The following is a 10,362-nucleotide window of genomic DNA, read 5'->3' as shown; positions in this document are numbered from 1 at the left end:
AACCCAGAAAGGGACCCACAAATGTATAGCCAACTAATCTTTGACAAAGCAGGAAAGAATATCCAATGGAATAAAGACAGTCTCTTCAGCAAATGATGCTGGGAAAACCAGACAACAATATGCAGACAAATGAACCTGGACCACTTACTTACACCATACACAAAAATAAACTCATAACGGATGAAAGACCTAAACGTCAGACAGGAAGCCATCAAAATCCTAGAGGAGAAAGCAGGCAAAAACCTCTTTGACCTAGGCCGCAGCAACTTCTTACTCAACATGTCTCTGGAGGCAAGGGAAACAAAAGCAAAAATGAACTATTGAGACCTCATCAAAATGAAAAGCTTCTGCATAGCGAAGGAAACAATCAGCAAAAGTAAAAAGCAACAGACGGAATGGGAGAAGATATTTACAAATGACATTTCAGATGAAGGGTTAGTGTCCAAAATCTATAAAGAGGTTATCAAACTCAACACCCAAAAAACAAATAATCCCGTGAGGAAATGGGCAAAAGACATTAGACACTTCTCCAAGAAGACATCCTGATGGCCGACAGACACATGAAAAAGTGCTCAACATCACTCATCATCAGGGAAATACAAATCAAAAGCACAATGAGATACCACCTCACACCTGTCAGAATGGCTAACATTAACAACTCAGGCAACAACAGATGTTGGCGAGGATGTGGAGAAAGCGCATCTCTTTTGCACTGTTGGTGGGAATGCAAACTGGTGCAGCCACTCTGGAAAACAGTATGGAGGTTCCTCAAAAAATTAAAAATAGGACTACCCTATGACCCAGCAATTGCACTACTAGGTATTTACCCAAGGGATACAGGTGTGCTGTTTCGAAGGGGCGCATGCACCCCAATGTTTATAGCAACGCAATTGACAATAGCCAAAGTATGGAAAGAGCCCAAGTGTCCATCAGCAGATGAATGGATAAAGAAGATGTAGTATGTACACACACACACACACACACACACACACACACACACACACTGGAGTATTACTTGGCAATCAAAAAGAATGAAATCTTGCCATTTGCAGCTACGTGGATGGAACTAGAGGGTTTTATGCTTAGTGAAATTAGTCAGAGAAAGACAAATACCATATGAATTCATTCATATGAGGAATTTAAGATACAAAACAGATGAACAAATGGGAATGGAAGCAAAAATAATATAAAAACAGGGAGGGGGACAAAACCTAAGAGCCTCTTAAATATGGAGAACAAACAGAGGGTTGCTGGAGAGGTTGTGGGAGGGGGGGATGGGCTAAATGGGTAAGGGGCATTAAGGAAGCTACTTCTGAAATCATTGTTCATATGCTAACTTGGATGTAAATTTAAAAATTAATTAATCAAAAAAGAAAAAAGATAAAAAACGTTTTAACATTGTGTGCCGACTATACTCAAAAATAAAATAATAATAAAAAAAACATATCCTGGAAATCCTCTATATGTTCCTCACTCATTTTTCCCTTTCTTTGAGTTGTTATAATTTATATATAGCAGAATTAACTCATTTTAATAAATAATTCTGTGTGTTTTGACAAATATAGTTGTGTAATGACCACAACAATCCCAGTATAGGACAATTTCATTGCCCCTCAAAATTCTCCTTTGCCTCTTTGTAATCAAACCCCTCCTACCACCTTGGCCCCTGGCAACTGCTGATCTGTCGTTATAATTTTGCCATTATCAGAATATTACAAAAATGAAATCATGCAGTATTTAGCCTTTTAAATATGACTTCTTTCACTTAGAATAATCTTTGTGAGATTCATACACATTGCATGAAACATTCCTGCATAGTTCATTCCTTTTTATCACTCAGTAGTACTCTATTGAATGGATGTAACACACTTTGTCCATTCACCAGTTTTTTAGCATTTGGGTTGTTTTGATGATTATGAACTGAGCTACTATAAACATTCATATACACATTTAGTAGGAACATTTGTTTTCATTTCTTTTAGGTAAATACATAGGGGTACTATTACAAGATAATATTATAAATATATATTTAACTCCATAAGAAATTGATAAACTGTTTTCCAGAGTGGTGCAACATTTAAGAAGCATTCACTTTCTTTAATTAGGGAGATCCTGAAAGTAAGTACCTCTTTAACTTTGGCACCCTCACTTTGCCTCACTCACCTCACCTAGCACAAGTCCTGTCCTAATACATGTAGGACTATTCAGGCTATCTATTTCTTGTTGAGCAATCACTGGTAATTTGAGTGTTTCAAAAAGAATTTGTCTAGTTCACCTAAGTCAGGTGTCAGGAAATGTTTTCTATAAAAGACCAAATAGTAAATATAAAGCCTTTGCAGGTCATATATATTCTCTGTCACATATTCTTTCCTCCTCCTCCTCCACCTCCTCCTCCTCCTCCTCCCCCTCTGCCTTCCTCTTCTAATAGCCTTTTTAAAAATGTGAAAACCATTCTTAGCTCATGGGGTCATTTAGCCCAGAAACCATAACATGCTGACCTCTAGCCTAAATTGTCAAATTTTGAAGCATAAAATTTGTAATAGTCCTTTTTTTGTTCTGTTTAATAACTGTTTAATTACTGAAGATGTCACCTTTCTCATTCTGGTATTGGTAATTTGTGTATTCTCTTTTTACTCTACCCCCCCCCCCATCACTCTAGTTAGAGATTTATGCATTTTAATTGCTCTTCTCACAGAACCAGCTTTTCCTTTCTTTGGCTATCTCTATTGATTTTCTATTTTCATTTTCTCTCAAACTTGGTCTTCATTTCCTTCTTTCTGCAAAATTTGGATTTAATTTGCTTTTCTTGGGATGACTGGCTGACTCAGTCAGAAGAGTATGAGACTCTTGATCTCAGGGTCATGAGTTCGAGCCCCACATGGGGTGTCAAGATTACTTAAATAATTTCCTTTTTTTAAATTCTTAAATAATTTGCTTCTCTTCTAATTTCTTAAGATGCCTAGATAATTGATTTGAGACCTTTCTTCTTAATGCTCTAAATTTCCTTCTAGCTACATCTTTAGCTGTGTTCCACAGACTTCAATATTTTGCATTTTTAGTTTCATTCAGTTCAAAATATCTTTTAAATTTCCCTTATTTCCTTTTGACTTATGGGATATTTATAAATGCATTCTTTAATTTCTAAGTATTTAAGGATTGTCTAAATGTCTTTCTGTTAGTCTTTAATTCCAATATGCTTTGAAAACATAATTTTTATAATTTCAGTTGTTTTAAATTTTTTAGAGTTTGCGTTATGGCCCAGAATATCATCTAGAGAGGTGAATGTTCGATGTGCTGTTGAAAAGAATGCGTATTCTGTTCTTGCTGGATTCTATAAATCTCAGTTAAGTCAGTTTGGTTGATGGGGTGTCCAGGACTTCTATATTCTTACTGATTTTCTGTGTACTTTTCCTATCAATAACTGAGATAGGATTGTGTAAAGTTTCCAACTATAATAGTGAATTTGTCTGTTTCTTCTTTTAGTTATTTCACTATTTAGTTATTTTACATGTATTTTAAATTTCCATTATGGGGCACCTGGGTGACTCAGTTGGATAAGTGACCAAGTCTTGGTTTTGGCTCGGTCATGGTCTCATGGTTCATGGTTTCTAGCCCCACATCAGGTCCCATGCTGATGGTGCAGAGCCTGCTTGGGATTCTCTCTCTCTCTGCCCCTCCCCTTCTTGCTCTCTCACTCTTCTCTCAAAATAAATAAATAAACTTAAAAAAAATAATAAATTTCCATTGCTAGGTACAGATATCTTAACACTGTTATGCCTTCTTGGTGACTTGGACCACTTTATCATAACGTAATATCCCTCTTTATCTTTGCTAATATTCCTTGTTCCAAAGTTATTTTTTAATTTAATGTAGCCAGTACAGCTGGGAGCTTTGTTTACCATTTGTTTTTAGTGTTTGCATCATAAATCTTTTTTGATTATTCACTTTTAACTTACCTACTTTGCTTTTATCTTTAAAGTAGGTTTCTTCTAGACAGCATATATGATCTGTCTCCACCCACTGTCTCCAAGAATTTAAACTCCCTGAGAGCAGGGGTTTCATTTGTTTTGTTTGTAACTGTATTTCCTATGCCTAGAACACTGTTGGGCTTAAAGTGCATATGACTGAATCTTTATTGAATGCGTAAACCATCTTAAACATGCCTCACTGGAAAAGTTTCTTTATTTGAAGGTATAATCTGGTTCTTATTTTTATCTGTCTAGTATTTATGTTGAGAGTCCTCATTTTTCTTTCTCTCTAATTTGATAAATGTAATCACTGACTTGGGGTGGGGGGTTGGTTTGTTTTCACTTTTCCTTCTTACTAGGTTAATTTGCCAATTGAACTTTGTCTTTTGTCATTCAAAGGTGACAGGTGTATACTTCAACTGAATTTCCCTTTTATTTTTCTCTCTCCTGGAATGTCTCTGTCTTTTTAAGTTTATTTATTTATTTTGAGAGAGAAAGAGCCTGTGTGTGTGCACACGCACAAATTGGGGAAGGGCGGAGAAAGAGGAAGAGAGAGAATCCTAAGCAGGCTCTGCACAGCACGGAGCCTGATGCAAGGCTCTGTCTCACAATTTGTGAGATCATGACCTGAGCCAAAATCAAGGGTCCGATGCTTAACCAACTGAGTCACCCAGGCGCCCCTCTCCTGGAATGTCTTAAGGTCATGGTATATTTTATTCTACCCCAGTGTAATAAGAACCTTTATTAAAATTTTCTTTCAACATTAAAAGAAATAAAAAGGAATATCAGGCGTAGCCAGGGGCTCCCTGGAATCGCCTTATACAAAACAGTAGACATGCTCCAGGGCATTTCTAATATTACGAAGTTACATTAACATTAGATACTGTCAACTACTTCATAGGCTGTCATAAGAGGTTCTCACATGCTGTCTCTGAGCATCCCACGTATCTACTACAGTTACTCCAGAGCAAGAGCTGAAACTGTCGAAGTGTCCCCACAAAGGCACTGCCAAGCCCTCAACATGCTGTCCTGGCATTTGTGCCTCTCTGCCTCTGGTCCTGTGGGGATCCACAGGCAGCTATGTTAGTTGTTAATCGGCCTTAGCTGTGCACTGGCTCCTCACAGCTCTGCAACTTCGAGATCCCATGAAGGACACTTACAGAACATTGCCCCTTCCTTTGCAGTCACTGTCTTTTTCTCCAAAAAAAATTTTTATTGTGACAAAATGCATATAACATAAAATTTACCAGGTTCTGGTTCAAGATGGCAACTTGGGAGGATCCTGAACTCACCTGCTCCCAGGGACACATCAAATCTACAGCTACATATGGAGGATCTTCTTCTGAAGAAAAACAAAAAAAACAAAAAAACCAAAGACCTGAAACTGACTGAGTGACTCCTACACATAGGGTCAATAAGAGAAGGCCCACATCGAGACAGATAGGAGAGACTGGGGCACAATCTCACCATAAACTCCATCCCTGGCACAGTGACCAAGGAGGGAACTCAAAACCTGGAGCTTCTCCCCAAGGAATAAAGGATTCAGACCCCACATTGGGTATCCCAATCATTATGACCTAAACCTGAGAGACAAGCCCCCAAACCATCTAGTTTTGAAAACCAATGAAGCTCATATCCAAAAGAACCACAAGGCTAGACCAAGCTAAGAGATGGCTCTTAAAGGGCTCACATAGACTCACCCAGGGCTCAGCACCGAGGCAATTGGTCAAGAGATATCCAGACTTTCTGTGGATGAGGCTCATTTGCTAATTTTATTTTATTTTATTATTATTTACTTTTCAGAGAGAGAGAGAGACAGAGAGAGACATAGCGTGAGCAGGGGAGAGGCAGAGAGAGGGAGACACAGAATCTGAAGCAGACTCCAGGCTCTGAGATGTCAGCACAAAGCCTGATGTGGGGGCTCAAACTCACGAACCATGAGACCATAACCTGGGCTGAAGTCGGACACCACAGACTGAGCCACCCAGGCACCTCTCATTTGCTAATTTTTAAGTGTCAACCTGAGAGCCAGGCATCTAATTTAGCACACATCTAGGGGCCTGCTCTCAGGCAGGCACTATCTTTGTTCTCTCCCTCTGCCAATTCAGACAGCTTCACACTGTCCTTCTGCCATGCTCCAGAGCTCCAGGATGTCCCCAAGGAGAGCTTTTACATGAATGGCGCCCTGGTTTTGGAGCTACTGCTTAGGAGACACCCCTTGATTGCCTGGCTCTGGAGGCCATAGGTCTTTTCCAATCCTGGGAGCCTTGGGACTGTAACAATCAGAGTTTGGGGCAGACTACCACTTCAAAGGCACTGCACAAAAAGCAGACTGAAACACACCCCCAGTCTTTATCTAAAAGAGGCTTATTTGCTTGTCCAGAAGCTTCAGCCTGATGGGTAAGCTCCTGGTTTGGCAAACAGCCAGGGGCCTGGGCTGCTCCCAGGGGACAGGGGCTGGTGGACACAGTTTTTAGGCTCTTCCTCTGCCTTGCTCTGCCCTACCAGTATCTCCTGAAAGGAGCTTTTACACTTGCCTAGCACCCTCATTTTTGCAGCTGCTGCCAGGAGGACACCTCTACATCACCCGGCTCTAATGGCCAGTGGGGTTCACACTTTTGGGTTCCACAGGACTACAACCAAAGGAGAAAGAGTTCTTTTTCTTCCCCACCCTTTTCTCCCACCCCAACCTCTTGTCTCTGGTAATTACTAATCTGTTCTTTGTAACTATGAGTTTGGATTTTTGTTTGGGATGTTTGGGGTTTCTTTATTCATTCATTTATTTATTTAAATTGTAGATTTTATTTATTTTTTCAATTGAAGTATAGTTCACATACAATATTATATTAGTTTCATATTAGTTATTCAATGATTATATACGTTACAAAATGCTCACCATAAGTGTGGTTACCATCTGTCATCACACAAAGTTATTATGCTATTTCCTATATTCTCTATGCTGTACTTTTCATCCCAGTGAATTATTTATCTTACAACTGGAAGTTTGTATCTCTTAATCCCTTTCACCTATTTCACCCATCCCCCTGACCCTCTCCCTTCTGGCAACCACTGGTGTGTTCTCTGTATTTATGAATCTGCTTCTGTTTCTTGTTTTGTTTTGTTTTCTTTGCTTTTTAGATTTCACATATAAGTGAAATCATAAAGTACTTGTCTTTCTCTGTCTGACTTACTTCACTTAGCATAATACCCTCGAATTCCATCCATGTTGTCGCAAATGGCGAGATTCTATTCTTTATGGCTGAGTACCATTCTTTTGTATATATACGCCACATCTTCCTTATCCATTCATCTATCAGTGGACACTTAGGTTGCTTCCATAGTTTGACTACTGCAAACAATGGTGCAAAAAACATAGGGTTGCATATATCTTTTCTAATTAGTGTTACTGTTTTCCGCAGAAAATTCCCAGAAGTGGAATTAGTGGATCATATGATATTTCTATGTTTAACTTTTTTAGGAAGCTCAATACTGTTCTTCATAGTGGCTCACCCAACTTACATTCCCACCAACAGTGCTCCTAGGAGGGTTCCCTTTACCCCACATCCTCACCAACAGCTGTATATTCTTATATACTTTTGGATTAGCCACTCTGACTAGTGTGAGATGCTGGTTTTGATTTGTGTTTCCCTAATGATTACTGTGATGTTGAGCATGTGTCTGTTCACCATCTGTATGTCTTTTTTGGAAAAATGTCTATCCAGGTCCTCTGCCTATTTTTTAATTACATTGGAGTTTTTTGGTGTTGATTTATATGAATTATTTATATATTTTGAATGTTAACCCCTCATCAGATATATCATTTGCAAATATCTTCTCCCATTCAGTAGGTTGCCTTTTCGTTTCATTGACGGTTTCTTTTGCTCTGCAAAACCTTTTCAATTTGATGTAGTCCCAATCGCTTATTTTGCTTTTGTTTCTGTTGCCTGAGGAGACGGGTTCAGATAAATATTGCTAAGGCTGATGGCCCAGAGTTTACTGCCTGTGTTTTCTTTTAGGAGTTTTATGATTTCAAGTCTTACATTTAGGCCTCTAATCCATTTTGAGTTTATTTCTGTATGTGGTGTAAGAAAGTGGTCCAGTTTCATTCTTTTGTATGTGGGTATCCTATTTTCCCAACACCACTTATTAAAGAGACTATCTTTTCCCCATTATGTATTCTTGCCTATACAAGCATGGGCTTACTTCTGGGCTCTCTATTTCATTGTATTACTCTAACGTGTCTATTTTTGTGCCAGTGCCATAGTTTGTTGAATACTACTGTTTGTAGTAAATTTTGAAATCTGGGATTGTGATACCTCCAGGTCTGTTCTTCTTTCTTAAGATTGTTTTGGCTATTTGATGTCTTTTATGGTTCCATACAAACTTTGGGACTATTTGTTCTAGTTCTGTGAAAAATGCTATTGGTATTTTGATAGGGATTACATTGAATCTGTATATGGCTTTGGGTACTATGGATATTTTAACACTATTAATTTTACCAATTTATGAGCATGGAATGTCTTTCCATTTGTTTGTGTCATCTTCAATTTCCTTGCTTTCTTGTGTCCCACGGGATTGTAACAATCAGAGAGACAGTTCTTGCAGACTACCACGATCGGAACAGACAGCACAGACAGCAGACTGAAATGCAATCCCATTCTTTCTCTGAAAGAAGCCTATTTATTTGCCCAGGAGTTTCAGCCTGAGGGGCAGGCTTCAGGTCTGGCATGCATCTAGAAGCTACAGAGCTGCCCTTGGGGAACTAGGCCAGTGGACACCATCTTTGTGCTCTCCCTCTGCCTCACTACAGATTGCTGGTACCTCCCAGAAAGGAACTTACACACCTGTCTAGAGCCCCAATTATTGCAGCTGCCACCAAGGAGATATCTCTAGATCACCTGGGTTGGTGGTCTGTAGGAATTATGCTTGTGGCCCCACAGGCCTGTATATATTTGCATACTTTAAAGGTTACTGCCTGAATGGGGCACCTGGGTGACTCAATCAGTTTAAGCATCTGACTTTTGATCTCAGCTCAAGTCTTGATCTCAGGGTCATGAGTTCAAACCCCATGTTGGGCTCTGCGCTGGGCAAGAAGCCTACAAAAGAAAGAAGGAAGGACAAAAAGAAGGAAAGAGAAAAAGAAAGAAAGAAAGAAAGAAAGAAAGAAAGAAAGAAAGAAGGAAGAAAGAGAGGAAGGAAGGAAGAAAAGCTACTGCCTGAGGATCTGGCTTCCAAACATCCTGAATCTAGATGTTAGATGGTAATACTCCCCTTTAGGACACTGACTTGTCTTAGCACAACTGGGAGCTATTAAAAATAAAACAGACTGCTTGGAAAAATTATAAAAGTTTCAGAAACGACCAAGAGCTAGGGCAGGACTAAATGATAAGTTTTATCTGCTACACCGTCACTCCTTCAAGATTGGGAGACATGGCTGTTTCATCTAATACACAGAAATCAACATAGAATCAATCAAAATAAAGAAACAGAGGAACATACTCAAAATGAAAGAACAAGTTAAAACCTCAGAAAGAAACCTTAATGAAACAGAGCTAAATAACATAAAATTTTCCACCTTCACCATGTTTAAGTGTATAGCTCAGTTGTATTGAATACATTCATAATGTTGTGCAACCACCCCTACCACCCATCCCCATAGCTCTTTTCATTTTGTAAAACTGAAACTCTGTATCTAAACCTAAACCATAACTTCCCATTCCCCCCTTCCACCTAGCCCTTGGCAACCACCATTCTACTTTCAGTCTCTATGATTTTGAAGATTCTAAGAATTTCATGTCAGTGGAATCAAATAGTACTTGTCTTTTTTGTAACTAGCTTATTTCATTTAGCATAAAATAGTCAAGTTTCATCCATGTTATTGCATATATCAGGATTTCCTTCCTTTTTAAGGCTGGATAATATTCTATTGCATGTATAGACCACATTATATACATCCATTTATCCACTGATGAGCACTTGGGTTGCTTCTATATTTTACCTACCCTGAATAATGCTTTCATTAACATGGTTGTACAAATATCTCCTTGAGATTCTGCTTTAAGTCCTTTTAGGTATACCCAGAAGTTGGAGTGCTAGATCATATCACTTATTTTTAAGTTTTTGAGGAACTGTTCTACTGTTTTCCATAGTGGCCACACCATTTTACATTTCCACCAACACTGCATGAGGGTTCCAATTCTCCACATCCTCCAACCCTTGTGATTGATTGGGTTTTGCCTTTTGTTTGATAGTAATCATCCAAATAAGTAGAAGGTAATTCTCATTGTGGTTTTTATTTGCTTTTCCCTGATAATTAGTGATATTGATCATCTTTTCATGTGCTTGTTGGCCATCTGTGTGTCTTTCTTTGGAGAAATGTCTATTCAAGTCCTTT

The sequence above is a fragment of the Panthera uncia genome, assembly GCF_023721935.1.
Source record: "Panthera uncia isolate 11264 chromosome C1 unlocalized genomic scaffold, Puncia_PCG_1.0 HiC_scaffold_3, whole genome shotgun sequence".
Classification (NCBI taxonomy): Eukaryota; Metazoa; Chordata; class Mammalia; order Carnivora; family Felidae; genus Panthera; species Panthera uncia.
This window is presented reverse-complemented; position numbering follows the sequence as displayed.